The following is a 25,803-nucleotide window of genomic DNA, read 5'->3' as shown; positions in this document are numbered from 1 at the left end:
GAATGCGTCTGGATGTGCTCCCCTAGCCTGCCTCGAAATGCGCCTGCCGGGTACGATCACCTTCGGCCGCTGCCGACAGGCGGGAAGCCGACTCAGCGCGGTGGCGGGGCGCTCGCTTGTGCGGTGGTGGTGTAATGGTCAGCATAGTTGCCTTCCAAGCAGTTGATCCGGGTTCGATTCCCGGCCACCGCAGCAGGCTTTTAATTTCGCGTATGAGTACTTTTGCCACGCGCTCTTAAACTATTGTTTTTTCGCCCTCTTACTCGCTGCATACCAGCCCTTAGTGTGTCTCGACTTGTCTCGACTTTGCTCAGCTGACGCGAGAGCTGACGCTCTCAAATCGGCCTATATCAAAACGACAAGCACGAGAAACGACTGAGAGAGGTAAGGAGAGGCGAGGCGAGGCGATGGACACACAGCACGCCCCCTTCATTTCACGGTGGCGTCTCCCTGGCCGAATCGGGCTGTAGCTCCGAAAACAAAGGAGAAACAAAAATAGGAAGTAAAACTGCCAATACTGCCCTGTGTTCCCATGCGCTCACCCGCCCAAGTACTGACAAGGGCCAAAGTTGTTACGCATCGGCAATCGGACATTTTCTTTCATTTTCTCTAACCAGTGTATTCAAGATATTATGGCCATTGCCGAGTGAATGCTGTAGTGCTTCCCGACGAGTCGGGTTCGGATCCTCTGTCAACTTCCACGCAGGGTGATGATCATTTGGTCATCACACTCGCCAGCTGAAATCGGCGCTGCCTTTTCGCAGTAGTAAAAGAGAAGTGGCCCGTGGGGGGATCGAACCCACGACCTTCGCGTTATTAGCACGACGCTCTAACCAACTGAGCTAACGGGCCTCGGCAGATGCAGTTGCTCAGCCCTACGCTGGAATCAGGTGGCATGAAGCCATACACCATTCCTATGGTCGTCGTGTGTCTGCTTCCCTAGTCTATATTCTGCTGACGGTCACGAAACAGTAGCTATATTGCGAGCAGGACGGGAAACGGCCGCTCGGACAGCTCAAACTTGTCACGATTCGTGTGGAAAAAATTCCGTTCCGGTACCGGGAATCGAACCCGGGCCTCCTGGGTGAAAGCCAGGTATCCTAGCCACTAGACCACACCGGATGCGGCCGTTTCATTCGACCGTTCGTACGGTCGCTTGTCGCATTGTCGCTCTCTTTGCGAGCATCTTTGCACATACTGACTGGCAAGGCGCGCACCTCAAACGTCGCAGAGCAATGCTTTTGGCTTCATGCTCTGCTGGGAGAAGAGGAATAGGGAAGCTGTATGTAGCAATAACAGGAAGTAAACATTTTCCCGCTGAAGCGTTGAAACGTTGCGGATAACAAACAAGAAATAAGTTGGCGCCCTAGCAACAGCACCACCTTCAGTCACAGAAAATTAGATGCCCCGGGTGAGGATCGAACTCACGACCTTAAGATTATGAGACTTACGCGCTGCCTACTGCGCTACCGAGGCAGGCGATCGTTAGACCTTCTGGAATCTTGGTAAGTACCGAATACAAGTGGTAGAGAGTCTGCACTCCCTGGCTCATTTTTTCTGTTGCTACACGTGCATTCACGGCGCGGCAGGCAACTTGCGATGCTAGGCCGACGCCAGTATGTACAATAGCACGCAGGAGTCCAAACGAGCAGTCGTCCGCGCTGCATGATTGGTTCTTTCCACACGGAATCCCGCGGTTCATTCTCATGGCTCACGCAGTTCGAGTGCGAAAGACACGCAGCACCCCTACCGGAGAAAAAACAAAATGATGCATCGGCCGGGAATCGAACCCGGGCCGCCCGCGTGGCAGGCGAGCATTCTACCACTGAACCACCGATGCTCGGGCCAGCGGTACCTTCACGCTGCTTCCCGAGCAGATGTCTCAAGGGAAAGTGGGACTGCCGTCAAGCGCCGTAGCATTCTGTGGAGAAGATGCTGCAGACGCTGAATCCTGCACTGCACTGCTTAAAGATGCCGCCAGAACGCGGTCCTCTGCGTACTCTTGCGCCGCCGGCGCCGACTCTTGCCAAAGGATGCGAAATGTGCGCGGATACGCTGTCCGAATGCGTCTGGATGTGCTCCCCTAGCCTGCCTCGAAATGCGCCTGCCGGGTACGATCACCTTCGGCCGCTGCCGACAGGCGGGAAGCCGACTCAGCGCGGTGGCGGGGCGCTCGCTTGTGCGGTGGTGGTGTAATGGTCAGCATAGTTGCCTTCCAAGCAGTTGATCCGGGTTCGATTCCCGGCCACCGCAGCAGGCTTTTAATTTCGCGTATGAGTACTTTTGCCACGCGCTCTTAAACTATTGTTTTTTCGCCCTCTTACTCGCTGCATACCAGCCCTTAGTGTGTCTCGACTTGTCTCGACTTTGCTCAGCTGACGCGAGAGCTGACGCTCTCAAATCGGCCTATATCAAAACGACAAGCACGAGAAACGACTGAGAGAGGTAAGGAGAGGCGAGGCGAGGCGATGGACACACAGCACGCCCCCTTCATTTCACGGTGGCGTCTCCCTGGCCGAATCGGGCTGTAGCTCCGAAAACAAAGGAGAAACAAAAATAGGAAGTAAAACTGCCAATACTGCCCTGTGTTCCCATGCGCTCACCCGCCCAAGTACTGACAAGGGCCAAAGTTGTTACGCATCGGCAATCGGACATTTTCTCTAACCAGTGTATTCAAGATATTATGGCCATTGCCGAGTGAATGCTGTAGTGCTTCCCGACGAGTCGGGTTCGGATCCTCTGTCAACTTCCACGCAGGGTGATGATCATTTGGTCATCACACTCGCCAGCTGAAATCGGCGCTGCCTTTTCGCAGTAGTAAAAGAGAAGTGGCCCGTGGGGGGATCGAACCCACGACCTTCGCGTTATTAGCACGACGCTCTAACCAACTGAGCTAACGGGCCTCGGCAGATGCAGTTGCTCAGCCCTACGCTGGAATCAGGTGGCATGAAGCCATACACCATTCCTATGGTCGTCGTGTGTCTGCTTCCCTAGTCTATATTCTGCTGACGGTCACGAAACAGTAGCTATATTGCGAGCAGGACGGGAAACGGCCGCTCGGACAGCTCAAACTTGTCACGATTCGTGTGGAAAAAATTCCGTTCCGGTACCGGGAATCGAACCCGGGCCTCCTGGGTGAAAGCCAGGTATCCTAGCCACTAGACCACACCGGATGCGGCCGTTTCATTCGACCGTTCGTACGGTCGCTTGTCGCATTGTCGCTCTCTTTGCGAGCATCTTTGCACATACTGACTGGCAAGGCGCGCACCTCAAACGTCGCAGAGCAATGCTTTTGGCTTCATGCTCTGCTGGGAGAAGAGGAATAGGGAAGCTGTATGTAGCAATAACAGGAAGTAAACATTTTCCCGCTGAAGCGTTGAAACGTTGCGGATAACAAACAAGAAATAAGTTGGCGCCCTAGCAACAGCACCACCTTCAGTCACAGAAAATTAGATGCCCCGGGTGAGGATCGAACTCACGACCTTAAGATTATGAGACTTACGCGCTGCCTACTGCGCTACCGAGGCAGGCGATCGTTAGACCTTCTGGAATCTTGGTAAGTACCGAATACAAGTGGTAGAGAGTCTGCACTCCCTGGCTCATTTTTTCTGTTGCTACACGTGCATTCACGGCGCGGCAGGCAACTTGCGATGCTAGGCCGACGCCAGTATGTACAATAGCACGCAGGAGTCCAAACGAGCAGTCGTCCGCGCTGCATGATTGGTTCTTTCCACACGGAATCCCGCGGTTCATTCTCATGGCTCACGCAGTTCGAGTGCGAAAGACACGCAGCACCCCTACCGGAGAAAAAACAAAATGATGCATCGGCCGGGAATCGAACCCGGGCCGCCCGTGTGGCAGGCGAGCATTCTACCACTGAACCACCGATGCTCGGGCCAGCGGTACCTTCACGCTGCTTCCCGAGCAGATGTCTCAAGGGAAAGTGGGACTGCCGTCAAGCGCCGTAGCATTCTGTGGAGAAGATGCTGCAGACGCTGAATCCTGCACTGCACTGCTTAAAGATGCCGCCAGAACGCGGTCCTCTGCGTACTCTTGCGCCGCCGGCGCCGACTCTTGCCAAAGGATGCGAAATGTGCGCGGATACGCTGTCCGAATGCGTCTGGATGTGCTCCCCTAGCCTGCCTCGAAATGCGCCTGCCGGGTACGATCACCTTCGGCCGCTGCCGACAGGCGGGAAGCCGACTCAGCGCGGTGGCGGGGCGCTCGCTTGTGCGGTGGTGGTGTAATGGTCAGCATAGTTGCCTTCCAAGCAGTTGATCCGGGTTCGATTCCCGGCCACCGCAGCAGGCTTTTAATTTCGCGTATGAGTACTTTTGCCACGCGCTCTTAAACTATTGTTTTTTCGCCCTCTTACTCGCTGCATACCAGCCCTTAGTGTGTCTCGACTTGTCTCGACTTTGCTCAGCTGACGCGAGAGCTGACGCTCTCAAATCGGCCTATATCAAAACGACAAGCACGAGAAACGACTGAGAGAGGTAAGGAGAGGCGAGGCGAGGCGATGGACACACAGCACGCCCCCTTCATTTCACGGTGGCGTCTCCCTGGCCGAATCGGGCTGTAGCTCCGAAAACAAAGGAGAAACAAAAATAGGAAGTAAAACTGCCAATACTGCCCTGTGTTCCCATGCGCTCACCCGCCCAAGTACTGACAAGGGCCAAAGTTGTTACGCATCGGCAATCGGACATTTTCTCTAACCAGTGTATTCAAGATATTATGGCCATTGCCGAGTGAATGCTGTAGTGCTTCCCGACGAGTCGGGTTCGGATCCTCTGTCAACTTCCACGCAGGGTGATGATCATTTGGTCATCACACTCGCCAGCTGAAATCGGCGCTGCCTTTTCGCAGTAGTAAAAGAGAAGTGGCCCGTGGGGGGATCGAACCCACGACCTTCGCGTTATTAGCACGACGCTCTAACCAACTGAGCTAACGGGCCTCGGCAGATGCAGTTGCTCAGCCCTACGCTGGAATCAGGTGGCATGAAGCCATACACCATTCCTATGGTCGTCGTGTGTCTGCTTCCCTAGTCTATATTCTGCTGACGGTCACGAAACAGTAGCTATATTGCGAGCAGGACGGGAAACGGCCGCTCGGACAGCTCAAACTTGTCACGATTCGTGTGGAAAAAATTCCGTTCCGGTACCGGGAATCGAACCCGGGCCTCCTGGGTGAAAGCCAGGTATCCTAGCCACTAGACCACACCGGATGCGGCCGTTTCATTCGACCGTTCGTACGGTCGCTTGTCGCATTGTCGCTCTCTTTGCGAGCATCTTTGCACATACTGACTGGCAAGGCGCGCACCTCAAACGTCGCAGAGCAATGCTTTTGGCTTCATGCTCTGCTGGGAGAAGAGGAATAGGGAAGCTGTATGTAGCAATAACAGGAAGTAAACATTTTCCCGCTGAAGCGTTGAAACGTTGCGGATAACAAACAAGAAATAAGTTGGCGCCCTAGCAACAGCACCACCTTCAGTCACAGAAAATTAGATGCCCCGGGTGAGGATCGAACTCACGACCTTAAGATTATGAGACTTACGCGCTGCCTACTGCGCTACCGAGGCAGGCGATCGTTAGACCTTCTGGAATCTTGGTAAGTACCGAATACAAGTGGTAGAGAGTCTGCACTCCCTGGCTCATTTTTTCTGTTGCTACACGTGCATTCACGGCGCGGCAGGCAACTTGCGATGCTAGGCCGACGCCAGTATGTACAATAGCACGCAGGAGTCCAAACGAGCAGTCGTCCGCGCTGCATGATTGGTTCTTTCCACACGGAATCCCGCGGTTCATTCTCATGGCTCACGCAGTTCGAGTGCGAAAGACACGCAGCACCCCTACCGGAGAAAAAACAAAATGATGCATCGGCCGGGAATCGAACCCGGGCCGCCCGTGTGGCAGGCGAGCATTCTACCACTGAACCACCGATGCTCGGGCCAGCGGTACCTTCACGCTGCTTCCCGAGCAGATGTCTCAAGGGAAAGTGGGACTGCCGTCAAGCGCCGTAGCATTCTGTGGAGAAGATGCTGCAGACGCTGAATCCTGCACTGCACTGCTTAAAGATGCCGCCAGAACGCGGTCCTCTGCGTACTCTTGCGCCGCCGGCGCCGACTCTTGCCAAAGGATGCGAAATGTGCGCGGATACGCTGTCCGAATGCGTCTGGATGTGCTCCCCTAGCCTGCCTCGAAATGCGCCTGCCGGGTACGATCACCTTCGGCCGCTGCCGACAGGCGGGAAGCCGACTCAGCGCGGTGGCGGGGCGCTCGCTTGTGCGGTGGTGGTGTAATGGTCAGCATAGTTGCCTTCCAAGCAGTTGATCCGGGTTCGATTCCCGGCCACCGCAGCAGGCTTTTAATTTCGCGTATGAGTACTTTTGCCACGCGCTCTTAAACTATTGTTTTTTCGCCCTCTTACTCGCTGCATACCAGCCCTTAGTGTGTCTCGACTTGTCTCGACTTTGCTCAGCTGACGCGAGAGCTGACGCTCTCAAATCGGCCTATATCAAAACGACAAGCACGAGAAACGACTGAGAGAGGTAAGGAGAGGCGAGGCGAGGCGATGGACACACAGCACGCCCCCTTCATTTCACGGTGGCGTCTCCCTGGCCGAATCGGGCTGTAGCTCCGAAAACAAAGGAGAAACAAAAATAGGAAGTAAAACTGCCAATACTGCCCTGTGTTCCCATGCGCTCACCCGCCCAAGTACTGACAAGGGCCAAAGTTGTTACGCATCGGCAATCGGACATTTTCTTTCATTTTCTCTAACCAGTGTATTCAAGATATTATGGCCATTGCCGAGTGAATGCTGTAGTGCTTCCCGACGAGTCGGGTTCGGATCCTCTGTCAACTTCCACGCAGGGTGATGATCATTTGGTCATCACACTCGCCAGCTGAAATCGGCGCTGCCTTTTCGCAGTAGTAAAAGAGAAGTGGCCCGTGGGGGGATCGAACCCACGACCTTCGCGTTATTAGCACGACGCTCTAACCAACTGAGCTAACGGGCCTCGGCAGATGCAGTTGCTCAGCCCTACGCTGGAATCAGGTGGCATGAAGCCATACACCATTCCTATGGTCGTCGTGTGTCTGCTTCCCTAGTCTATATTCTGCTGACGGTCACGAAACAGTAGCTATATTGCGAGCAGGACGGGAAACGGCCGCTCGGACAGCTCAAACTTGTCACGATTCGTGTGGAAAAAATTCCGTTCCGGTACCGGGAATCGAACCCGGGCCTCCTGGGTGAAAGCCAGGTATCCTAGCCACTAGACCACACCGGATGCGGCCGTTTCATTCGACCGTTCGTACGGTCGCTTGTCGCATTGTCGCTCTCTTTGCGAGCATCTTTGCACATACTGACTGGCAAGGCGCGCACCTCAAACGTCGCAGAGCAATGCTTTTGGCTTCATGCTCTGCTGGGAGAAGAGGAATAGGGAAGCTGTATGTAGCAATAACAGGAAGTAAACATTTTCCCGCTGAAGCGTTGAAACGTTGCGGATAACAAACAAGAAATAAGTTGGCGCCCTAGCAACAGCACCACCTTCAGTCACAGAAAATTAGATGCCCCGGGTGAGGATCGAACTCACGACCTTAAGATTATGAGACTTACGCGCTGCCTACTGCGCTACCGAGGCAGGCGATCGTTAGACCTTCTGGAATCTTGGTAAGTACCGAATACAAGTGGTAGAGAGTCTGCACTCCCTGGCTCATTTTTTCTGTTGCTACACGTGCATTCACGGCGCGGCAGGCAACTTGCGATGCTAGGCCGACGCCAGTATGTACAATAGCACGCAGGAGTCCAAACGAGCAGTCGTCCGCGCTGCATGATTGGTTCTTTCCACACGGAATCCCGCGGTTCATTCTCATGGCTCACGCAGTTCGAGTGCGAAAGACACGCAGCACCCCTACCGGAGAAAAAACAAAATGATGCATCGGCCGGGAATCGAACCCGGGCCGCCCGCGTGGCAGGCGAGCATTCTACCACTGAACCACCGATGCTCGGGCCAGCGGTACCTTCACGCTGCTTCCCGAGCAGATGTCTCAAGGGAAAGTGGGACTGCCGTCAAGCGCCGTAGCATTCTGTGGAGAAGATGCTGCAGACGCTGAATCCTGCACTGCACTGCTTAAAGATGCCGCCAGAACGCGGTCCTCTGCGTACTCTTGCGCCGCCGGCGCCGACTCTTGCCAAAGGATGCGAAATGTGCGCGGATACGCTGTCCGAATGCGTCTGGATGTGCTCCCCTAGCCTGCCTCGAAATGCGCCTGCCGGGTACGATCACCTTCGGCCGCTGCCGACAGGCGGGAAGCCGACTCAGCGCGGTGGCGGGGCGCTCGCTTGTGCGGTGGTGGTGTAATGGTCAGCATAGTTGCCTTCCAAGCAGTTGATCCGGGTTCGATTCCCGGCCACCGCAGCAGGCTTTTAATTTCGCGTATGAGTACTTTTGCCACGCGCTCTTAAACTATTGTTTTTTCGCCCTCTTACTCGCTGCATACCAGCCCTTAGTGTGTCTCGACTTGTCTCGACTTTGCTCAGCTGACGCGAGAGCTGACGCTCTCAAATCGGCCTATATCAAAACGACAAGCACGAGAAACGACTGAGAGAGGTAAGGAGAGGCGAGGCGAGGCGATGGACACACAGCACGCCCCCTTCATTTCACGGTGGCGTCTCCCTGGCCGAATCGGGCTGTAGCTCCGAAAACAAAGGAGAAACAAAAATAGGAAGTAAAACTGCCAATACTGCCCTGTGTTCCCATGCGCTCACCCGCCCAAGTACTGACAAGGGCCAAAGTTGTTACGCATCGGCAATCGGACATTTTCTCTAACCAGTGTATTCAAGATATTATGGCCATTGCCGAGTGAATGCTGTAGTGCTTCCCGACGAGTCGGGTTCGGATCCTCTGTCAACTTCCACGCAGGGTGATGATCATTTGGTCATCACACTCGCCAGCTGAAATCGGCGCTGCCTTTTCGCAGTAGTAAAAGAGAAGTGGCCCGTGGGGGGATCGAACCCACGACCTTCGCGTTATTAGCACGACGCTCTAACCAACTGAGCTAACGGGCCTCGGCAGATGCAGTTGCTCAGCCCTACGCTGGAATCAGGTGGCATGAAGCCATACACCATTCCTATGGTCGTCGTGTGTCTGCTTCCCTAGTCTATATTCTGCTGACGGTCACGAAACAGTAGCTATATTGCGAGCAGGACGGGAAACGGCCGCTCGGACAGCTCAAACTTGTCACGATTCGTGTGGAAAAAATTCCGTTCCGGTACCGGGAATCGAACCCGGGCCTCCTGGGTGAAAGCCAGGTATCCTAGCCACTAGACCACACCGGATGCGGCCGTTTCATTCGACCGTTCGTACGGTCGCTTGTCGCATTGTCGCTCTCTTTGCGAGCATCTTTGCACATACTGACTGGCAAGGCGCGCACCTCAAACGTCGCAGAGCAATGCTTTTGGCTTCATGCTCTGCTGGGAGAAGAGGAATAGGGAAGCTGTATGTAGCAATAACAGGAAGTAAACATTTTCCCGCTGAAGCGTTGAAACGTTGCGGATAACAAACAAGAAATAAGTTGGCGCCCTAGCAACAGCACCACCTTCAGTCACAGAAAATTAGATGCCCCGGGTGAGGATCGAACTCACGACCTTAAGATTATGAGACTTACGCGCTGCCTACTGCGCTACCGAGGCAGGCGATCGTTAGACCTTCTGGAATCTTGGTAAGTACCGAATACAAGTGGTAGAGAGTCTGCACTCCCTGGCTCATTTTTTCTGTTGCTACACGTGCATTCACGGCGCGGCAGGCAACTTGCGATGCTAGGCCGACGCCAGTATGTACAATAGCACGCAGGAGTCCAAACGAGCAGTCGTCCGCGCTGCATGATTGGTTCTTTCCACACGGAATCCCGCGGTTCATTCTCATGGCTCACGCAGTTCGAGTGCGAAAGACACGCAGCACCCCTACCGGAGAAAAAACAAAATGATGCATCGGCCGGGAATCGAACCCGGGCCGCCCGCGTGGCAGGCGAGCATTCTACCACTGAACCACCGATGCTCGGGCCAGCGGTACCTTCACGCTGCTTCCCGAGCAGATGTCTCAAGGGAAAGTGGGACTGCCGTCAAGCGCCGTAGCATTCTGTGGAGAAGATGCTGCAGACGCTGAATCCTGCACTGCACTGCTTAAAGATGCCGCCAGAACGCGGTCCTCTGCGTACTCTTGCGCCGCCGGCGCCGACTCTTGCCAAAGGATGCGAAATGTGCGCGGATACGCTGTCCGAATGCGTCTGGATGTGCTCCCCTAGCCTGCCTCGAAATGCGCCTGCCGGGTACGATCACCTTCGGCCGCTGCCGACAGGCGGGAAGCCGACTCAGCGCGGTGGCGGGGCGCTCGCTTGTGCGGTGGTGGTGTAATGGTCAGCATAGTTGCCTTCCAAGCAGTTGATCCGGGTTCGATTCCCGGCCACCGCAGCAGGCTTTTAATTTCGCGTATGAGTACTTTTGCCACGCGCTCTTAAACTATTGTTTTTTCGCCCTCTTACTCGCTGCATACCAGCCCTTAGTGTGTCTCGACTTGTCTCGACTTTGCTCAGCTGACGCGAGAGCTGACGCTCTCAAATCGGCCTATATCAAAACGACAAGCACGAGAAACGACTGAGAGAGGTAAGGAGAGGCGAGGCGAGGCGATGGACACACAGCACGCCCCCTTCATTTCACGGTGGCGTCTCCCTGGCCGAATCGGGCTGTAGCTCCGAAAACAAAGGAGAAACAAAAATAGGAAGTAAAACTGCCAATACTGCCCTGTGTTCCCATGCGCTCACCCGCCCAAGTACTGACAAGGGCCAAAGTTGTTACGCATCGGCAATCGGACATTTTCTCTCTCTAACCAGTGTATTCAAGATATTATGGCCATTGCCGAGTGAATGCTGTAGTGCTTCCCGACGAGTCGGGTTCGGATCCTCTGTCAACTTCCACGCAGGGTGATGATCATTTGGTCATCACACTCGCCAGCTGAAATCGGCGCTGCCTTTTCGCAGTAGTAAAAGAGAAGTGGCCCGTGGGGGGATCGAACCCACGACCTTCGCGTTATTAGCACGACGCTCTAACCAACTGAGCTAACGGGCCTCGGCAGATGCAGTTGCTCAGCCCTACGCTGGAATCAGGTGGCATGAAGCCATACACCATTCCTATGGTCGTCGTGTGTCTGCTTCCCTAGTCTATATTCTGCTGACGGTCACGAAACAGTAGCTATATTGCGAGCAGGACGGGAAACGGCCGCTCGGACAGCTCAAACTTGTCACGATTCGTGTGGAAAAAATTCCGTTCCGGTACCGGGAATCGAACCCGGGCCTCCTGGGTGAAAGCCAGGTATCCTAGCCACTAGACCACACCGGATGCGGCCGTTTCATTCGACCGTTCGTACGGTCGCTTGTCGCATTGTCGCTCTCTTTGCGAGCATCTTTGCACATACTGACTGGCAAGGCGCGCACCTCAAACGTCGCAGAGCAATGCTTTTGGCTTCATGCTCTGCTGGGAGAAGAGGAATAGGGAAGCTGTATGTAGCAATAACAGGAAGTAAACATTTTCCCGCTGAAGCGTTGAAACGTTGCGGATAACAAACAAGAAATAAGTTGGCGCCCTAGCAACAGCACCACCTTCAGTCACAGAAAATTAGATGCCCCGGGTGAGGATCGAACTCACGACCTTAAGATTATGAGACTTACGCGCTGCCTACTGCGCTACCGAGGCAGGCGATCGTTAGACCTTCTGGAATCTTGGTAAGTACCGAATACAAGTGGTAGAGAGTCTGCACTCCCTGGCTCATTTTTTCTGTTGCTACACGTGCATTCACGGCGCGGCAGGCAACTTGCGATGCTAGGCCGACGCCAGTATGTACAATAGCACGCAGGAGTCCAAACGAGCAGTCGTCCGCGCTGCATGATTGGTTCTTTCCACACGGAATCCCGCGGTTCATTCTCATGGCTCACGCAGTTCGAGTGCGAAAGACACGCAGCACCCCTACCGGAGAAAAAACAAAATGATGCATCGGCCGGGAATCGAACCCGGGCCGCCCGCGTGGCAGGCGAGCATTCTACCACTGAACCACCGATGCTCGGGCCAGCGGTACCTTCACGCTGCTTCCCGAGCAGATGTCTCAAGGGAAAGTGGGACTGCCGTCAAGCGCCGTAGCATTCTGTGGAGAAGATGCTGCAGACGCTGAATCCTGCACTGCACTGCTTAAAGATGCCGCCAGAACGCGGTCCTCTGCGTACTCTTGCGCCGCCGGCGCCGACTCTTGCCAAAGGATGCGAAATGTGCGCGGATACGCTGTCCGAATGCGTCTGGATGTGCTCCCCTAGCCTGCCTCGAAATGCGCCTGCCGGGTACGATCACCTTCGGCCGCTGCCGACAGGCGGGAAGCCGACTCAGCGCGGTGGCGGGGCGCTCGCTTGTGCGGTGGTGGTGTAATGGTCAGCATAGTTGCCTTCCAAGCAGTTGATCCGGGTTCGATTCCCGGCCACCGCAGCAGGCTTTTAATTTCGCGTATGAGTACTTTTGCCACGCGCTCTTAAACTATTGTTTTTTCGCCCTCTTACTCGCTGCATACCAGCCCTTAGTGTGTCTCGACTTGTCTCGACTTTGCTCAGCTGACGCGAGAGCTGACGCTCTCAAATCGGCCTATATCAAAACGACAAGCACGAGAAACGACTGAGAGAGGTAAGGAGAGGCGAGGCGAGGCGATGGACACACAGCACGCCCCCTTCATTTCACGGTGGCGTCTCCCTGGCCGAATCGGGCTGTAGCTCCGAAAACAAAGGAGAAACAAAAATAGGAAGTAAAACTGCCAATACTGCCCTGTGTTCCCATGCGCTCACCCGCCCAAGTACTGACAAGGGCCAAAGTTGTTACGCATCGGCAATCGGACATTTTCTCTAACCAGTGTATTCAAGATATTATGGCCATTGCCGAGTGAATGCTGTAGTGCTTCCCGACGAGTCGGGTTCGGATCCTCTGTCAACTTCCACGCAGGGTGATGATCATTTGGTCATCACACTCGCCAGCTGAAATCGGCGCTGCCTTTTCGCAGTAGTAAAAGAGAAGTGGCCCGTGGGGGGATCGAACCCACGACCTTCGCGTTATTAGCACGACGCTCTAACCAACTGAGCTAACGGGCCTCGGCAGATGCAGTTGCTCAGCCCTACGCTGGAATCAGGTGGCATGAAGCCATACACCATTCCTATGGTCGTCGTGTGTCTGCTTCCCTAGTCTATATTCTGCTGACGGTCACGAAACAGTAGCTATATTGCGAGCAGGACGGGAAACGGCCGCTCGGACAGCTCAAACTTGTCACGATTCGTGTGGAAAAAATTCCGTTCCGGTACCGGGAATCGAACCCGGGCCTCCTGGGTGAAAGCCAGGTATCCTAGCCACTAGACCACACCGGATGCGGCCGTTTCATTCGACCGTTCGTACGGTCGCTTGTCGCATTGTCGCTCTCTTTGCGAGCATCTTTGCACATACTGACTGGCAAGGCGCGCACCTCAAACGTCGCAGAGCAATGCTTTTGGCTTCATGCTCTGCTGGGAGAAGAGGAATAGGGAAGCTGTATGTAGCAATAACAGGAAGTAAACATTTTCCCGCTGAAGCGTTGAAACGTTGCGGATAACAAACAAGAAATAAGTTGGCGCCCTAGCAACAGCACCACCTTCAGTCACAGAAAATTAGATGCCCCGGGTGAGGATCGAACTCACGACCTTAAGATTATGAGACTTACGCGCTGCCTACTGCGCTACCGAGGCAGGCGATCGTTAGACCTTCTGGAATCTTGGTAAGTACCGAATACAAGTGGTAGAGAGTCTGCACTCCCTGGCTCATTTTTTCTGTTGCTACACGTGCATTCACGGCGCGGCAGGCAACTTGCGATGCTAGGCCGACGCCAGTATGTACAATAGCACGCAGGAGTCCAAACGAGCAGTCGTCCGCGCTGCATGATTGGTTCTTTCCACACGGAATCCCGCGGTTCATTCTCATGGCTCACGCAGTTCGAGTGCGAAAGACACGCAGCACCCCTACCGGAGAAAAAACAAAATGATGCATCGGCCGGGAATCGAACCCGGGCCGCCCGCGTGGCAGGCGAGCATTCTACCACTGAACCACCGATGCTCGGGCCAGCGGTACCTTCACGCTGCTTCCCGAGCAGATGTCTCAAGGGAAAGTGGGACTGCCGTCAAGCGCCGTAGCATTCTGTGGAGAAGATGCTGCAGACGCTGAATCCTGCACTGCACTGCTTAAAGATGCCGCCAGAACGCGGTCCTCTGCGTACTCTTGCGCCGCCGGCGCCGACTCTTGCCAAAGGATGCGAAATGTGCGCGGATACGCTGTCCGAATGCGTCTGGATGTGCTCCCCTAGCCTGCCTCGAAATGCGCCTGCCGGGTACGATCACCTTCGGCCGCTGCCGACAGGCGGGAAGCCGACTCAGCGCGGTGGCGGGGCGCTCGCTTGTGCGGTGGTGGTGTAATGGTCAGCATAGTTGCCTTCCAAGCAGTTGATCCGGGTTCGATTCCCGGCCACCGCAGCAGGCTTTTAATTTCGCGTATGAGTACTTTTGCCACGCGCTCTTAAACTATTGTTTTTTCGCCCTCTTACTCGCTGCATACCAGCCCTTAGTGTGTCTCGACTTGTCTCGACTTTGCTCAGCTGACGCGAGAGCTGACGCTCTCAAATCGGCCTATATCAAAACGACAAGCACGAGAAACGACTGAGAGAGGTAAGGAGAGGCGAGGCGAGGCGATGGACACACAGCACGCCCCCTTCATTTCACGGTGGCGTCTCCCTGGCCGAATCGGGCTGTAGCTCCGAAAACAAAGGAGAAACAAAAATAGGAAGTAAAACTGCCAATACTGCCCTGTGTTCCCATGCGCTCACCCGCCCAAGTACTGACAAGGGCCAAAGTTGTTACGCATCGGCAATCGGACATTTTCTCTCTAACCAGTGTATTCAAGATATTATGGCCATTGCCGAGTGAATGCTGTAGTGCTTCCCGACGAGTCGGGTTCGGATCCTCTGTCAACTTCCACGCAGGGTGATGATCATTTGGTCATCACACTCGCCAGCTGAAATCGGCGCTGCCTTTTCGCAGTAGTAAAAGAGAAGTGGCCCGTGGGGGGATCGAACCCACGACCTTCGCGTTATTAGCACGACGCTCTAACCAACTGAGCTAACGGGCCTCGGCAGATGCAGTTGCTCAGCCCTACGCTGGAATCAGGTGGCATGAAGCCATACACCATTCCTATGGTCGTCGTGTGTCTGCTTCCCTAGTCTATATTCTGCTGACGGTCACGAAACAGTAGCTATATTGCGAGCAGGACGGGAAACGGCCGCTCGGACAGCTCAAACTTGTCACGATTCGTGTGGAAAAAATTCCGTTCCGGTACCGGGAATCGAACCCGGGCCTCCTGGGTGAAAGCCAGGTATCCTAGCCACTAGACCACACCGGATGCGGCCGTTTCATTCGACCGTTCGTACGGTCGCTTGTCGCATTGTCGCTCTCTTTGCGAGCATCTTTGCACATACTGACTGGCAAGGCGCGCACCTCAAACGTCGCAGAGCAATGCTTTTGGCTTCATGCTCTGCTGGGAGAAGAGGAATAGGGAAGCTGTATGTAGCAATAACAGGAAGTAAACATTTTCCCGCTGAAGCGTTGAAACGTTGCGGATAACAAACAAGAAATAAGTTGGCGCCCTAGCAACAGCACCACCTTCAGTCACAGAAAATTAGATGCCCCGGGTGAGGATCGAACTCACGACCTTAAGATTATGAGACTTACGCGCTGCCTACTGCGCTACCGAGGCAGGCGATCGTTAGACCTTCTGGAATCTTGGTAAGTACCGAATACAAGTGGTAGAGAGTCTGCACTCCCTGGCTCATTTTTTCTGTTGCTACACGTGCATTCACGGCGCGGCAGGCAACTTGCGATGCTAGGCCGACGCCAGTATGTACAATAGCACGCAGGAGTCCAAACGAGCAGTCGTCCGCGCTGCATGATTGGTTCTTTCCACACGGAATCCCGCGGTTCATTCTCATGGCTCACGCAGTTCGAGTGCGAAAGACACGCAGCACCCCTACCGGAGAAAAAACAAAATGATGCATCGGCCGGGAATCGAACCCGGGCCGCCCGCGTGGCAGGCGAGCATTCTACCACTGAACCACCGATGCTCGGGCCAGCGGTACCTTCACGCTGCTTCCCGAGCAGATGTCTCAAGGGAAAGTGGGACTGCCGTCAAGCGCCGTAGCATTCTGTGGAGAAGATGCTGCAGACGCTGAATCCTGCACTGCACTGCTTAAAGATGCCGCCAGAACGCGGTCCTCTGCGTACTCTTGCGCCGCCGGCGCCGACTCTTGCCAAAGGATGCGAAATGTGCGCGGATACGCTGTCCGAATGCGTCTGGATGTGCTCCCCTAGCCTGCCTCGAAATGCGCCTGCCGGGTACGATCACCTTCGGCCGCTGCCGACAGGCGGGAAGCCGACTCAGCGCGGTGGCGGGGCGCTCGCTTGTGCGGTGGTGGTGTAATGGTCAGCATAGTTGCCTTCCAAGCAGTTGATCCGGGTTCGATTCCCGGCCACCGCAGCAGGCTTTTAATTTCGCGTATGAGTACTTTTGCCACGCGCTCTTAAACTATTGTTTTTTCGCCCTCTTACTCGCTGCATACCAGCCCTTAGTGTGTCTCGACTTGTCTCGACTTTGCTCAGCTGACGCGAGAGCTGACGCTCTCAAATCGGCCTATATCAAAACGACAAGCACGAGAAACGACTGAGAGAGGTAAGGAGAGGCGAGGCGAGGCGATGGACACACAGCACGCCCCCTTCATTTCACGGTGGCGTCTCCCTGGCCGAATCGGGCTGTAGCTCCGAAAACAAAGGAGAAACAAAAATAGGAAGTAAAACTGCCAATACTGCCCTGTGTTCCCATGCGCTCACCCGCCCAAGTACTGACAAGGGCCAAAGTTGTTACGCATCGGCAATCGGACATTTTCTTTCTCTAACCAGTGTATTCAAGATATTATGGCCATTGCCGAGTGAATGCTGTAGTGCTTCCCGACGAGTCGGGTTCGGATCCTCTGTCAACTTCCACGCAGGGTGATGATCATTTGGTCATCACACTCGCCAGCTGAAATCGGCGCTGCCTTTTCGCAGTAGTAAAAGAGAAGTGGCCCGTGGGGGGATCGAACCCACGACCTTCGCGTTATTAGCACGACGCTCTAACCAACTGAGCTAACGGGCCTCGGCAGATGCAGTTGCTCAGCCCTACGCTGGAATCAGGTGGCATGAAGCCATACACCATTCCTATGGTCGTCGTGTGTCTGCTTCCCTAGTCTATATTCTGCTGACGGTCACGAAACAGTAGCTATATTGCGAGCAGGACGGGAAACGGCCGCTCGGACAGCTCAAACTTGTCACGATTCGTGTGGAAAAAATTCCGTTCCGGTACCGGGAATCGAACCCGGGCCTCCTGGGTGAAAGCCAGGTATCCTAGCCACTAGACCACACCGGATGCGGCCGTTTCATTCGACCGTTCGTACGGTCGCTTGTCGCATTGTCGCTCTCTTTGCGAGCATCTTTGCACATACTGACTGGCAAGGCGCGCACCTCAAACGTCGCAGAGCAATGCTTTTGGCTTCATGCTCTGCTGGGAGAAGAGGAATAGGGAAGCTGTATGTAGCAATAACAGGAAGTAAACATTTTCCCGCTGAAGCGTTGAAACGTTGCGGATAACAAACAAGAAATAAGTTGGCGCCCTAGCAACAGCACCACCTTCAGTCACAGAAAATTAGATGCCCCGGGTGAGGATCGAACTCACGACCTTAAGATTATGAGACTTACGCGCTGCCTACTGCGCTACCGAGGCAGGCGATCGTTAGACCTTCTGGAATCTTGGTAAGTACCGAATACAAGTGGTAGAGAGTCTGCACTCCCTGGCTCATTTTTTCTGTTGCTACACGTGCATTCACGGCGCGGCAGGCAACTTGCGATGCTAGGCCGACGCCAGTATGTACAATAGCACGCAGGAGTCCAAACGAGCAGTCGTCCGCGCTGCATGATTGGTTCTTTCCACACGGAATCCCGCGGTTCATTCTCATGGCTCACGCAGTTCGAGTGCGAAAGACACGCAGCACCCCTACCGGAGAAAAAACAAAATGATGCATCGGCCGGGAATCGAACCCGGGCCGCCCGCGTGGCAGGCGAGCATTCTACCACTGAACCACCGATGCTCGGGCCAGCGGTACCTTCACGCTGCTTCCCGAGCAGATGTCTCAAGGGAAAGTGGGACTGCCGTCAAGCGCCGTAGCATTCTGTGGAGAAGATGCTGCAGACGCTGAATCCTGCACTGCACTGCTTAAAGATGCCGCCAGAACGCGGTCCTCTGCGTACTCTTGCGCCGCCGGCGCCGACTCTTGCCAAAGGATGCGAAATGTGCGCGGATACGCTGTCCGAATGCGTCTGGATGTGCTCCCCTAGCCTGCCTCGAAATGCGCCTGCCGGGTACGATCACCTTCGGCCGCTGCCGACAGGCGGGAAGCCGACTCAGCGCGGTGGCGGGGCGCTCGCTTGTGCGGTGGTGGTGTAATGGTCAGCATAGTTGCCTTCCAAGCAGTTGATCCGGGTTCGATTCCCGGCCACCGCAGCAGGCTTTTAATTTCGCGTATGAGTACTTTTGCCACGCGCTCTTAAACTATTGTTTTTTCGCCCTCTTACTCGCTGCATACCAGCCCTTAGTGTGTCTCGACTTGTCTCGACTTTGCTCAGCTGACGCGAGAGCTGACGCTCTCAAATCGGCCTATATCAAAACGACAAGCACGAGAAACGACTGAGAGAGGTAAGGAGAGGCGAGGCGAGGCGATGGACACACAGCACGCCCCCTTCATTTCACGGTGGCGTCTCCCTGGCCGAATCGGGCTGTAGCTCCGAAAACAAAGGAGAAACAAAAATAGGAAGTAAAACTGCCAATACTGCCCTGTGTTCCCATGCGCTCACCCGCCCAAGTACTGACAAGGGCCAAAGTTGTTACGCATCGGCAATCGGACATTTTCTTTCATTTTCTCTAACCAGTGTATTCAAGATATTATGGCCATTGCCGAGTGAATGCTGTAGTGCTTCCCGACGAGTCGGGTTCGGATCCTCTGTCAACTTCCACGCAGGGTGATGATCATTTGGTCATCACACTCGCCAGCTGAAATCGGCGCTGCCTTTTCGCAGTAGTAAAAGAGAAGTGGCCCGTGGGGGGATCGAACCCACGACCTTCGCGTTATTAGCACGACGCTCTAACCAACTGAGCTAACGGGCCTCGGCAGATGCAGTTGCTCAGCCCTACGCTGGAATCAGGTGGCATGAAGCCATACACCATTCCTATGGTCGTCGTGTGTCTGCTTCCCTAGTCTATATTCTGCTGACGGTCACGAAACAGTAGCTATATTGCGAGCAGGACGGGAAACGGCCGCTCGGACAGCTCAAACTTGTCACGATTCGTGTGGAAAAAATTCCGTTCCGGTACCGGGAATCGAACCCGGGCCTCCTGGGTGAAAGCCAGGTATCCTAGCCACTAGACCACACCGGATGCGGCCGTTTCATTCGACCGTTCGTACGGTCGCTTGTCGCATTGTCGCTCTCTTTGCGAGCATCTTTGCACATACTGACTGGCAAGGCGCGCACCTCAAACGTCGCAGAGCAATGCTTTTGGCTTCATGCTCTGCTGGGAGAAGAGGAATAGGGAAGCTGTATGTAGCAATAACAGGAAGTAAACATTTTCCCGCTGAAGCGTTGAAACGTTGCGGATAACAAACAAGAAATAAGTTGGCGCCCTAGCAACAGCACCACCTTCAGTCACAGAAAATTAGATGCCCCGGGTGAGGATCGAACTCACGACCTTAAGATTATGAGACTTACGCGCTGCCTACTGCGCTACCGAGGCAGGCGATCGTTAGACCTTCTGGAATCTTGGTAAGTACCGAATACAAGAGGTAGAGAGTCTGCACTCCCTGGCTCATTTTTTCTGTTGCTACACGTGCATTCACGGCGCGGCAGGCAACTTGCGATGCTAGGCCGACGCCAGTATGTACAATAGCACGCAGGAGTCCAAACGAGCAGTCGTCCGCGCTGCATGATTGGTTCTTTCCACACGGAATCCCGCGGTTCATTCTCATGGCTCACGCAGTTCGAGTGCGAAAGACACGCAGCACCCCTACCGGAGAAAAAACAAAATGATGCATCGGCCGGGAATCGAACCCGGGCCGCCCGCGTGGCAGGCGAGCATTCTACCACTGAACCACCGATGCTCGGGCCAGCGGTACCTTCACGCTGCTTCCCGAGCAGATGTCTCAAGGGAAAGTGGGACTGCCGTCAAGCGCCGTAGCATTCTGTGGAGAAGATGCTGCAGACGCTGAATCCTGCACTGCACTGCTTAAAGATGCCGCCAGAACGCGGTCCTCTGCGTACTCTTGCGCCGCCGGCGCCGACTCTTGCCAAAGGATGCGAAATGTGCGCGGATACGCTGTCCGAATGCGTCTGGATGTGCTCCCCTAGCCTGCCTCGAAATGCGCCTGCCGGGTACGATCACCTTCGGCCGCTGCCGACAGGCGGGAAGCCGACTCAGCGCGGTGGCGGGGCGCTCGCTTGTGCGGTGGTGGTGTAATGGTCAGCATAGTTGCCTTCCAAGCAGTTGATCCGGGTTCGATTCCCGGCCACCGCAGCAGGCTTTTAATTTCGCGTATGAGTACTTTTGCCACGCGCTCTTAAACTATTGTTTTTTCGCCCTCTTACTCGCTGCATACCAGCCCTTAGTGTGTCTCGACTTGTCTCGACTTTGCTCAGCTGACGCGAGAGCTGACGCTCTCAAATCGGCCTATATCAAAACGACAAGCACGAGAAACGACTGAGAGAGGTAAGGAGAGGCGAGGCGAGGCGATGGACACACAGCACGCCCCCTTCATTTCACGGTGGCGTCTCCCTGGCCGAATCGGGCTGTAGCTCCGAAAACAAAGGAGAAACAAAAATAGGAAGTAAAACTGCCAATACTGCCCTGTGTTCCCATGCGCTCACCCGCCCAAGTACTGACAAGGGCCAAAGTTGTTACGCATCGGCAATCGGACATTTTCTCCTAACCAGTGTATTCAAGATATTATGGCCATTGCCGAGTGAATGCTGTAGTGCTTCCGACGAGTCGGGTTCGGATCCTCTGTCAACTTCCACGCAGGGTGATGATCATTTGGTCATCACACTCGCCAGCTGAAATCGGCGCTGCCTTTTCGCAGTAGTAAAAGAGAAGTGGCCCGTGGGGGGATCGAACCCACGACCTTCGCGTTATTAGCACGACGCTCTAACCAACTGAGCTAACGGGCCTCGGCAGATGCAGTTGCTCAGCCCTACGCTGGAATCAGGTGGCATGAAGCCATACACCATTCCTATGGTCGTCGTGTGTCTGCTTCCCTAGTCTATATTCTGCTGACGGTCACGAAACAGTAGCTATATTGCGAGCAGGACGGGAAACGGCCGCTCGGACAGCTCAAACTTGTCACGATTCGTGTGGAAAAAATTCCGTTCCGGTACCGGGAATCGAACCCGGGCCTCCTGGGTGAAAGCCAGGTATCCTAGCCACTAGACCACACCGGATGCGGCCGTTTCATTCGACCGTTCGTACGGTCGCTTGTCGCATTGTCGCTCTCTTTGCGAGCATCTTTGCACATACTGACTGGCAAGGCGCGCACCTCAAACGTCGCAGAGCAATGCTTTTGGCTTCATGCTCTGCTGGGAGAAGAGGAATAGGGAAGCTGTATGTAGCAATAACAGGAAGTAAACATTTTCCCGCTGAAGCGTTGAAACGTTGCGGATAACAAACAAGAAATAAGTTGGCGCCCTAGCAACAGCACCACCTTCAGTCACAGAAAATTAGATGCCCCGGGTGAGGATCGAACTCACGACCTTAAGATTATGAGACTTACGCGCTGCCTACTGCGCTACCGAGGCAGGCGATCGTTAGACCTTCTGGAATCTTGGTAAGTACCGAATACAAGTGGTAGAGAGTCTGCACTCCCTGGCTCATTTTTTCTGTTGCTACACGTGCATTCACGGCGCGGCAGGCAACTTGCGATGCTAGGCCGACGCCAGTATGTACAATAGCACGCAGGAGTCCAAACGAGCAGTCGTCCGCGCTGCATGATTGGTTCTTTCCACACGGAATCCCGCGGTTCATTCTCATGGCTCACGCAGTTCGAGTGCGAAAGACACGCAGCACCCCTACCGGAGAAAAAACAAAATGATGCATCGGCCGGGAATCGAACCCGGGCCGCCCGCGTGGCAGGCGAGCATTCTACCACTGAACCACCGATGCTCGGGCCAGCGGTACCTTCACGCTGCTTCCCGAGCAGATGTCTCAAGGGAAAGTGGGACTGCCGTCAAGCGCCGTAGCATTCTGTGGAGAAGATGCTGCAGACGCTGAATCCTGCACTGCACTGCTTAAAGATGCCGCCAGAACGCGGTCCTCTGCGTACTCTTGCGCCGCCGGCGCCGACTCTTGCCAAAGGATGCGAAATGTGCGCGGATACGCTGTCCGAATGCGTCTGGATGTGCTCCCCTAGCCTGCCTCGAAATGCGCCTGCCGGGTACGATCACCTTCGGCCGCTGCCGACAGGCGGGAAGCCGACTCAGCGCGGTGGCGGGGCGCTCGCTTGTGCGGTGGTGGTGTAATGGTCAGCATAGTTGCCTTCCAAGCAGTTGATCCGGGTTCGATTCCCGGCCACCGCAGCAGGCTTTTAATTTCGCGTATGAGTACTTTTGCCACGCGCTCTTAAACTATTGTTTTTTCGCCCTCTTACTCGCTGCATACCAGCCCTTAGTGTGTCTCGACTTGTCTCGACTTTGCTCAGCTGACGCGAGAGCTGACGCTCTCAAATCGGCCTATATCAAAACGACAAGCACGAGAAACGACTGAGAGAGGTAAGGAGAGGCGAGGCGAGGCGATGGACACACAGCACGCCCCCTTCATTTCACGGTGGCGTCTCCCTGGCCGAATCGGGCTGTAGCTCCGAAAACAAAGGAGAAACAAAAATAGGAAGTAAAACTGCCAATACTGCCCTGTGTTCCCATGCGCTCACCCGCCCAAGTACTGACAAGGGCCAAAGTTGTTACGCATCGGCAATCGGACATTTTCTCTAACCAGTGTATTCAAGATATTATGGCCATTGCCGAGTGAATGCTGTAGTGCTTCCCGACGAGTCGGGTTCGGATCCTCTGTCAACTTCCACGCAGGGTGATGATCATTTGGTCATCACACTCGCCAGCTGAAATCGGCGCTGCCTTTTCGCAGTAGTAAAAGAGAAGTGGCCCGTGGGGGGATCGAACCCACGACCTTCGCGTTATTAGCACGACGCTCTAACCAACTGAGCTAACGGGCCTCGGCAGATGCAGTTGCTCAGCCCTACGCTGGAATCAGGTGGCATGAAGCCATACACCATTCCTATGGTCGTCGTGTGTCTGCTTCCCTAGTCTATATTCTGCTGACGGTCACGAAACAGTAGCTATATTGCGAGCAGGACGGGAAACGGCCGCTCGGACAGCTCAAACTTGTCACGATTCGTGTGGAAAAAATTCCGTTCCGGTACCGGGAATCGAACCCGGGCCTCCTGGGTGAAAGCCAGGTATCCTAGCCACTAGACCACACCGGATGCGGCCGTTTCATTCGACCGTTCGTACGGTCGCTTGTCGCATTGTCGCTCTCTTTGCGAGCATCTTTGCACATACTGACTGGCAAGGCGCGCACCTCAAACGTCGCAGAGCAATGCTTTTGGCTTCATGCTCTGCTGGGAGAAGAGGAATAGGGAAGCTGTATGTAGCAATAACAGGAAGTAAACATTTTCCCGCTGAAGCGTTGAAACGTTGCGGATAACAAACAAGAAATAAGTTGGCGCCCTAGCAACAGCACCACCTTCAGTCACAGAAAATTAGATGCCCCGGGTGAGGATCGAACTCACGACCTTAAGATTATGAGACTTACGCGCTGCCTACTGCGCTACCGAGGCAGGCGATCGTTAGACCTTCTGGAATCTTGGTAAGTACCGAATACAAGTGGTAGAGAGTCTGCACTCCCTGGCTCATTTTTTCTGTTGCTACACGTGCATTCACGGCGCGGCAGGCAACTTGCGATGCTAGGCCGACGCCAGTATGTACAATAGCACGCAGGAGTCCAAACGAGCAGTCGTCCGCGCTGCATGATTGGTTCTTTCCACACGGAATCCCGCGGTTCATTCTCATGGCTCACGCAGTTCGAGTGCGAAAGACACGCAGCACCCCTACCGGAGAAAAAACAAAATGATGCATCGGCCGGGAATCGAACCCGGGCCGCCCGCGTGGCAGGCGAGCATTCTACCACTGAACCACCGATGCTCGGGCCAGCGGTACCTTCACGCTGCTTCCCGAGCAGATGTCTCAAGGGAAAGTGGGACTGCCGTCAAGCGCCGTAGCATTCTGTGGAGAAGATGCTGCAGACGCTGAATCCTGCACTGCACTGCTTAAAGATGCCGCCAGAACGCGGTCCTCTGCGTACTCTTGCGCCGCCGGCGCCGACTCTTGCCAAAGGATGCGAAATGTGCGCGGATACGCTGTCCGAATGCGTCTGGATGTGCTCCCCTAGCCTGCCTCGAAATGCGCCTGCCGGGTACGATCACCTTCGGCCGCTGCCGACAGGCGGGAAGCCGACTCAGCGCGGTGGCGGGGCGCTCGCTTGTGCGGTGGTGGTGTAATGGTCAGCATAGTTGCCTTCCAAGCAGTTGATCCGGGTTCGATTCCCGGCCACCGCAGCAGGCTTTTAATTTCGCGTATGAGTACTTTTGCCACGCGCTCTTAAACTATTGTTTTTTCGCCCTCTTACTCGCTGCATACCAGCCCTTAGTGTGTCTCGACTTGTCTCGACTTTGCTCAGCTGACGCGAGAGCTGACGCTCTCAAATCGGCCTATATCAAAACGACAAGCACGAGAAACGACTGAGAGAGGTAAGGAGAGGCGAGGCGAGGCGATGGACACACAGCACGCCCCCTTCATTTCACGGTGGCGTCTCCCTGGCCGAATCGGGCTGTAGCTCCGAAAACAAAGGAGAAACAAAAATAGGAAGTAAAACTGCCAATACTGCCCTGTGTTCCCATGCGCTCACCCGCCCAAGTACTGACAAGGGCCAAAGTTGTTACGCATCGGCAATCGGACATTTTCTCTAACCAGTGTATTCAAGATATTATGGCCATTGCCGAGTGAATGCTGTAGTGCTTCCCGACGAGTCGGGTTCGGATCCTCTGTCAACTTCCACGCAGGGTGATGATCATTTGGTCATCACACTCGCCAGCTGAAATCGGCGCTGCCTTTTCGCAGTAGTAAAAGAGAAGTGGCCCGTGGGGGGATCGAACCCACGACCTTCGCGTTATTAGCACGACGCTCTAACCAACTGAGCTAACGGGCCTCGGCAGATGCAGTTGCTCAGCCCTACGCTGGAATCAGGTGGCATGAAGCCATACACCATTCCTATGGTCGTCGTGTGTCTGCTTCCCTAGTCTATATTCTGCTGACGGTCACGAAACAGTAGCTATATTGCGAGCAGGACGGGAAACGGCCGCTCGGACAGCTCAAACTTGTCACGATTCGTGTGGAAAAAATTCCGTTCCGGTACCGGGAATCGAACCCGGGCCTCCTGGGTGAAAGCCAGGTATCCTAGCCACTAGACCACACCGGATGCGGCCGTTTCATTCGACCGTTCGTACGGTCGCTTGTC

The 25,803-nt window shown here is 54.8% G+C and overlaps 63 non-coding genes across 63 annotated transcripts; 13 read left to right on the top strand and 50 right to left on the bottom strand.

Annotated features, from left to right (window-relative positions):
• The first annotated feature begins 120 nt into the window (after window positions 1-120).
• Window positions 121-192, top strand: Trnag-ucc. The gene has a single exon. It is a non-coding gene; the product is annotated as a tRNA-Gly (tRNA).
• Window positions 193-778: 586 nt separating this feature from the next.
• Window positions 779-852, bottom strand: Trnai-aau. Its single transcript has one exon. It is a non-coding gene; the product is annotated as a tRNA-Ile (tRNA).
• A 198-nt stretch (window positions 853-1,050) lies between these two features.
• On the bottom strand, window positions 1,051-1,122 carry Trnae-uuc. The gene has a single exon. It is a non-coding gene; the product is annotated as a tRNA-Glu (tRNA).
• A 281-nt stretch (window positions 1,123-1,403) lies between these two features.
• On the bottom strand, window positions 1,404-1,476 carry Trnam-cau. Its single transcript has one exon. It is a non-coding gene; the product is annotated as a tRNA-Met (tRNA).
• Window positions 1,477-1,769: 293 nt separating this feature from the next.
• Trnag-gcc lies at window positions 1,770-1,840 on the bottom strand. The gene has a single exon. It is a non-coding gene; the product is annotated as a tRNA-Gly (tRNA).
• Window positions 1,841-2,181: 341 nt separating this feature from the next.
• Window positions 2,182-2,253, top strand: Trnag-ucc. The gene has a single exon. It is a non-coding gene; the product is annotated as a tRNA-Gly (tRNA).
• A 576-nt stretch (window positions 2,254-2,829) lies between these two features.
• On the bottom strand, window positions 2,830-2,903 carry Trnai-aau. Its single transcript has one exon. It is a non-coding gene; the product is annotated as a tRNA-Ile (tRNA).
• Window positions 2,904-3,101: 198 nt separating this feature from the next.
• Trnae-uuc lies at window positions 3,102-3,173 on the bottom strand. The gene has a single exon. It is a non-coding gene; the product is annotated as a tRNA-Glu (tRNA).
• A 281-nt stretch (window positions 3,174-3,454) lies between these two features.
• Trnam-cau lies at window positions 3,455-3,527 on the bottom strand. Its single transcript has one exon. It is a non-coding gene; the product is annotated as a tRNA-Met (tRNA).
• Window positions 3,528-3,820: 293 nt separating this feature from the next.
• On the bottom strand, window positions 3,821-3,891 carry Trnag-gcc. Its single transcript has one exon. It is a non-coding gene; the product is annotated as a tRNA-Gly (tRNA).
• Window positions 3,892-4,232: 341 nt separating this feature from the next.
• On the top strand, window positions 4,233-4,304 carry Trnag-ucc. The gene has a single exon. It is a non-coding gene; the product is annotated as a tRNA-Gly (tRNA).
• A 576-nt stretch (window positions 4,305-4,880) lies between these two features.
• Window positions 4,881-4,954, bottom strand: Trnai-aau. Its single transcript has one exon. It is a non-coding gene; the product is annotated as a tRNA-Ile (tRNA).
• A 198-nt stretch (window positions 4,955-5,152) lies between these two features.
• On the bottom strand, window positions 5,153-5,224 carry Trnae-uuc. The gene has a single exon. It is a non-coding gene; the product is annotated as a tRNA-Glu (tRNA).
• A 281-nt stretch (window positions 5,225-5,505) lies between these two features.
• Window positions 5,506-5,578, bottom strand: Trnam-cau. Its single transcript has one exon. It is a non-coding gene; the product is annotated as a tRNA-Met (tRNA).
• Window positions 5,579-5,871: 293 nt separating this feature from the next.
• Window positions 5,872-5,942, bottom strand: Trnag-gcc. Its single transcript has one exon. It is a non-coding gene; the product is annotated as a tRNA-Gly (tRNA).
• Window positions 5,943-6,283: 341 nt separating this feature from the next.
• On the top strand, window positions 6,284-6,355 carry Trnag-ucc. Its single transcript has one exon. It is a non-coding gene; the product is annotated as a tRNA-Gly (tRNA).
• A 586-nt stretch (window positions 6,356-6,941) lies between these two features.
• Window positions 6,942-7,015, bottom strand: Trnai-aau. The gene has a single exon. It is a non-coding gene; the product is annotated as a tRNA-Ile (tRNA).
• A 198-nt stretch (window positions 7,016-7,213) lies between these two features.
• Window positions 7,214-7,285, bottom strand: Trnae-uuc. The gene has a single exon. It is a non-coding gene; the product is annotated as a tRNA-Glu (tRNA).
• Window positions 7,286-7,566: 281 nt separating this feature from the next.
• On the bottom strand, window positions 7,567-7,639 carry Trnam-cau. The gene has a single exon. It is a non-coding gene; the product is annotated as a tRNA-Met (tRNA).
• A 293-nt stretch (window positions 7,640-7,932) lies between these two features.
• On the bottom strand, window positions 7,933-8,003 carry Trnag-gcc. The gene has a single exon. It is a non-coding gene; the product is annotated as a tRNA-Gly (tRNA).
• Window positions 8,004-8,344: 341 nt separating this feature from the next.
• On the top strand, window positions 8,345-8,416 carry Trnag-ucc. Its single transcript has one exon. It is a non-coding gene; the product is annotated as a tRNA-Gly (tRNA).
• Window positions 8,417-8,992: 576 nt separating this feature from the next.
• Window positions 8,993-9,066, bottom strand: Trnai-aau. The gene has a single exon. It is a non-coding gene; the product is annotated as a tRNA-Ile (tRNA).
• Window positions 9,067-9,264: 198 nt separating this feature from the next.
• Window positions 9,265-9,336, bottom strand: Trnae-uuc. Its single transcript has one exon. It is a non-coding gene; the product is annotated as a tRNA-Glu (tRNA).
• A 281-nt stretch (window positions 9,337-9,617) lies between these two features.
• Window positions 9,618-9,690, bottom strand: Trnam-cau. The gene has a single exon. It is a non-coding gene; the product is annotated as a tRNA-Met (tRNA).
• Window positions 9,691-9,983: 293 nt separating this feature from the next.
• Window positions 9,984-10,054, bottom strand: Trnag-gcc. Its single transcript has one exon. It is a non-coding gene; the product is annotated as a tRNA-Gly (tRNA).
• Window positions 10,055-10,395: 341 nt separating this feature from the next.
• Window positions 10,396-10,467, top strand: Trnag-ucc. Its single transcript has one exon. It is a non-coding gene; the product is annotated as a tRNA-Gly (tRNA).
• Window positions 10,468-11,047: 580 nt separating this feature from the next.
• Trnai-aau lies at window positions 11,048-11,121 on the bottom strand. The gene has a single exon. It is a non-coding gene; the product is annotated as a tRNA-Ile (tRNA).
• A 198-nt stretch (window positions 11,122-11,319) lies between these two features.
• On the bottom strand, window positions 11,320-11,391 carry Trnae-uuc. The gene has a single exon. It is a non-coding gene; the product is annotated as a tRNA-Glu (tRNA).
• Window positions 11,392-11,672: 281 nt separating this feature from the next.
• On the bottom strand, window positions 11,673-11,745 carry Trnam-cau. Its single transcript has one exon. It is a non-coding gene; the product is annotated as a tRNA-Met (tRNA).
• A 293-nt stretch (window positions 11,746-12,038) lies between these two features.
• Window positions 12,039-12,109, bottom strand: Trnag-gcc. The gene has a single exon. It is a non-coding gene; the product is annotated as a tRNA-Gly (tRNA).
• A 341-nt stretch (window positions 12,110-12,450) lies between these two features.
• On the top strand, window positions 12,451-12,522 carry Trnag-ucc. Its single transcript has one exon. It is a non-coding gene; the product is annotated as a tRNA-Gly (tRNA).
• Window positions 12,523-13,098: 576 nt separating this feature from the next.
• Trnai-aau lies at window positions 13,099-13,172 on the bottom strand. Its single transcript has one exon. It is a non-coding gene; the product is annotated as a tRNA-Ile (tRNA).
• A 198-nt stretch (window positions 13,173-13,370) lies between these two features.
• Window positions 13,371-13,442, bottom strand: Trnae-uuc. The gene has a single exon. It is a non-coding gene; the product is annotated as a tRNA-Glu (tRNA).
• Window positions 13,443-13,723: 281 nt separating this feature from the next.
• On the bottom strand, window positions 13,724-13,796 carry Trnam-cau. Its single transcript has one exon. It is a non-coding gene; the product is annotated as a tRNA-Met (tRNA).
• A 293-nt stretch (window positions 13,797-14,089) lies between these two features.
• Window positions 14,090-14,160, bottom strand: Trnag-gcc. The gene has a single exon. It is a non-coding gene; the product is annotated as a tRNA-Gly (tRNA).
• A 341-nt stretch (window positions 14,161-14,501) lies between these two features.
• On the top strand, window positions 14,502-14,573 carry Trnag-ucc. The gene has a single exon. It is a non-coding gene; the product is annotated as a tRNA-Gly (tRNA).
• Window positions 14,574-15,151: 578 nt separating this feature from the next.
• Trnai-aau lies at window positions 15,152-15,225 on the bottom strand. Its single transcript has one exon. It is a non-coding gene; the product is annotated as a tRNA-Ile (tRNA).
• A 198-nt stretch (window positions 15,226-15,423) lies between these two features.
• Trnae-uuc lies at window positions 15,424-15,495 on the bottom strand. Its single transcript has one exon. It is a non-coding gene; the product is annotated as a tRNA-Glu (tRNA).
• A 281-nt stretch (window positions 15,496-15,776) lies between these two features.
• Window positions 15,777-15,849, bottom strand: Trnam-cau. The gene has a single exon. It is a non-coding gene; the product is annotated as a tRNA-Met (tRNA).
• A 293-nt stretch (window positions 15,850-16,142) lies between these two features.
• On the bottom strand, window positions 16,143-16,213 carry Trnag-gcc. The gene has a single exon. It is a non-coding gene; the product is annotated as a tRNA-Gly (tRNA).
• A 341-nt stretch (window positions 16,214-16,554) lies between these two features.
• Window positions 16,555-16,626, top strand: Trnag-ucc. The gene has a single exon. It is a non-coding gene; the product is annotated as a tRNA-Gly (tRNA).
• A 580-nt stretch (window positions 16,627-17,206) lies between these two features.
• On the bottom strand, window positions 17,207-17,280 carry Trnai-aau. The gene has a single exon. It is a non-coding gene; the product is annotated as a tRNA-Ile (tRNA).
• Window positions 17,281-17,478: 198 nt separating this feature from the next.
• Trnae-uuc lies at window positions 17,479-17,550 on the bottom strand. The gene has a single exon. It is a non-coding gene; the product is annotated as a tRNA-Glu (tRNA).
• Window positions 17,551-17,831: 281 nt separating this feature from the next.
• On the bottom strand, window positions 17,832-17,904 carry Trnam-cau. Its single transcript has one exon. It is a non-coding gene; the product is annotated as a tRNA-Met (tRNA).
• A 293-nt stretch (window positions 17,905-18,197) lies between these two features.
• On the bottom strand, window positions 18,198-18,268 carry Trnag-gcc. The gene has a single exon. It is a non-coding gene; the product is annotated as a tRNA-Gly (tRNA).
• A 341-nt stretch (window positions 18,269-18,609) lies between these two features.
• Window positions 18,610-18,681, top strand: Trnag-ucc. Its single transcript has one exon. It is a non-coding gene; the product is annotated as a tRNA-Gly (tRNA).
• Window positions 18,682-19,267: 586 nt separating this feature from the next.
• On the bottom strand, window positions 19,268-19,341 carry Trnai-aau. The gene has a single exon. It is a non-coding gene; the product is annotated as a tRNA-Ile (tRNA).
• A 198-nt stretch (window positions 19,342-19,539) lies between these two features.
• On the bottom strand, window positions 19,540-19,611 carry Trnae-uuc. Its single transcript has one exon. It is a non-coding gene; the product is annotated as a tRNA-Glu (tRNA).
• A 281-nt stretch (window positions 19,612-19,892) lies between these two features.
• On the bottom strand, window positions 19,893-19,965 carry Trnam-cau. The gene has a single exon. It is a non-coding gene; the product is annotated as a tRNA-Met (tRNA).
• A 293-nt stretch (window positions 19,966-20,258) lies between these two features.
• Trnag-gcc lies at window positions 20,259-20,329 on the bottom strand. Its single transcript has one exon. It is a non-coding gene; the product is annotated as a tRNA-Gly (tRNA).
• A 341-nt stretch (window positions 20,330-20,670) lies between these two features.
• On the top strand, window positions 20,671-20,742 carry Trnag-ucc. The gene has a single exon. It is a non-coding gene; the product is annotated as a tRNA-Gly (tRNA).
• Window positions 20,743-21,318: 576 nt separating this feature from the next.
• Trnai-aau lies at window positions 21,319-21,392 on the bottom strand. The gene has a single exon. It is a non-coding gene; the product is annotated as a tRNA-Ile (tRNA).
• Window positions 21,393-21,590: 198 nt separating this feature from the next.
• On the bottom strand, window positions 21,591-21,662 carry Trnae-uuc. The gene has a single exon. It is a non-coding gene; the product is annotated as a tRNA-Glu (tRNA).
• A 281-nt stretch (window positions 21,663-21,943) lies between these two features.
• Trnam-cau lies at window positions 21,944-22,016 on the bottom strand. The gene has a single exon. It is a non-coding gene; the product is annotated as a tRNA-Met (tRNA).
• A 293-nt stretch (window positions 22,017-22,309) lies between these two features.
• Window positions 22,310-22,380, bottom strand: Trnag-gcc. Its single transcript has one exon. It is a non-coding gene; the product is annotated as a tRNA-Gly (tRNA).
• Window positions 22,381-22,721: 341 nt separating this feature from the next.
• Window positions 22,722-22,793, top strand: Trnag-ucc. The gene has a single exon. It is a non-coding gene; the product is annotated as a tRNA-Gly (tRNA).
• A 576-nt stretch (window positions 22,794-23,369) lies between these two features.
• Trnai-aau lies at window positions 23,370-23,443 on the bottom strand. Its single transcript has one exon. It is a non-coding gene; the product is annotated as a tRNA-Ile (tRNA).
• A 198-nt stretch (window positions 23,444-23,641) lies between these two features.
• On the bottom strand, window positions 23,642-23,713 carry Trnae-uuc. The gene has a single exon. It is a non-coding gene; the product is annotated as a tRNA-Glu (tRNA).
• A 281-nt stretch (window positions 23,714-23,994) lies between these two features.
• On the bottom strand, window positions 23,995-24,067 carry Trnam-cau. Its single transcript has one exon. It is a non-coding gene; the product is annotated as a tRNA-Met (tRNA).
• A 293-nt stretch (window positions 24,068-24,360) lies between these two features.
• On the bottom strand, window positions 24,361-24,431 carry Trnag-gcc. The gene has a single exon. It is a non-coding gene; the product is annotated as a tRNA-Gly (tRNA).
• Window positions 24,432-24,772: 341 nt separating this feature from the next.
• Trnag-ucc lies at window positions 24,773-24,844 on the top strand. Its single transcript has one exon. It is a non-coding gene; the product is annotated as a tRNA-Gly (tRNA).
• Window positions 24,845-25,420: 576 nt separating this feature from the next.
• Trnai-aau lies at window positions 25,421-25,494 on the bottom strand. Its single transcript has one exon. It is a non-coding gene; the product is annotated as a tRNA-Ile (tRNA).
• Window positions 25,495-25,692: 198 nt separating this feature from the next.
• On the bottom strand, window positions 25,693-25,764 carry Trnae-uuc. The gene has a single exon. It is a non-coding gene; the product is annotated as a tRNA-Glu (tRNA).
• Between the last annotated feature and the right edge of the window lie 39 nt (window positions 25,765-25,803).

Source organism: Schistocerca americana, unplaced genomic scaffold, assembly GCF_021461395.2.
Source record: "Schistocerca americana isolate TAMUIC-IGC-003095 unplaced genomic scaffold, iqSchAmer2.1 HiC_scaffold_241, whole genome shotgun sequence".
Taxonomy (NCBI): domain Eukaryota; kingdom Metazoa; phylum Arthropoda; class Insecta; order Orthoptera; family Acrididae; genus Schistocerca; species Schistocerca americana.
The sequence above is the reverse complement of the archived record's forward strand: the minus strand, read 5'-3'. Positions and strand labels throughout refer to the sequence as shown.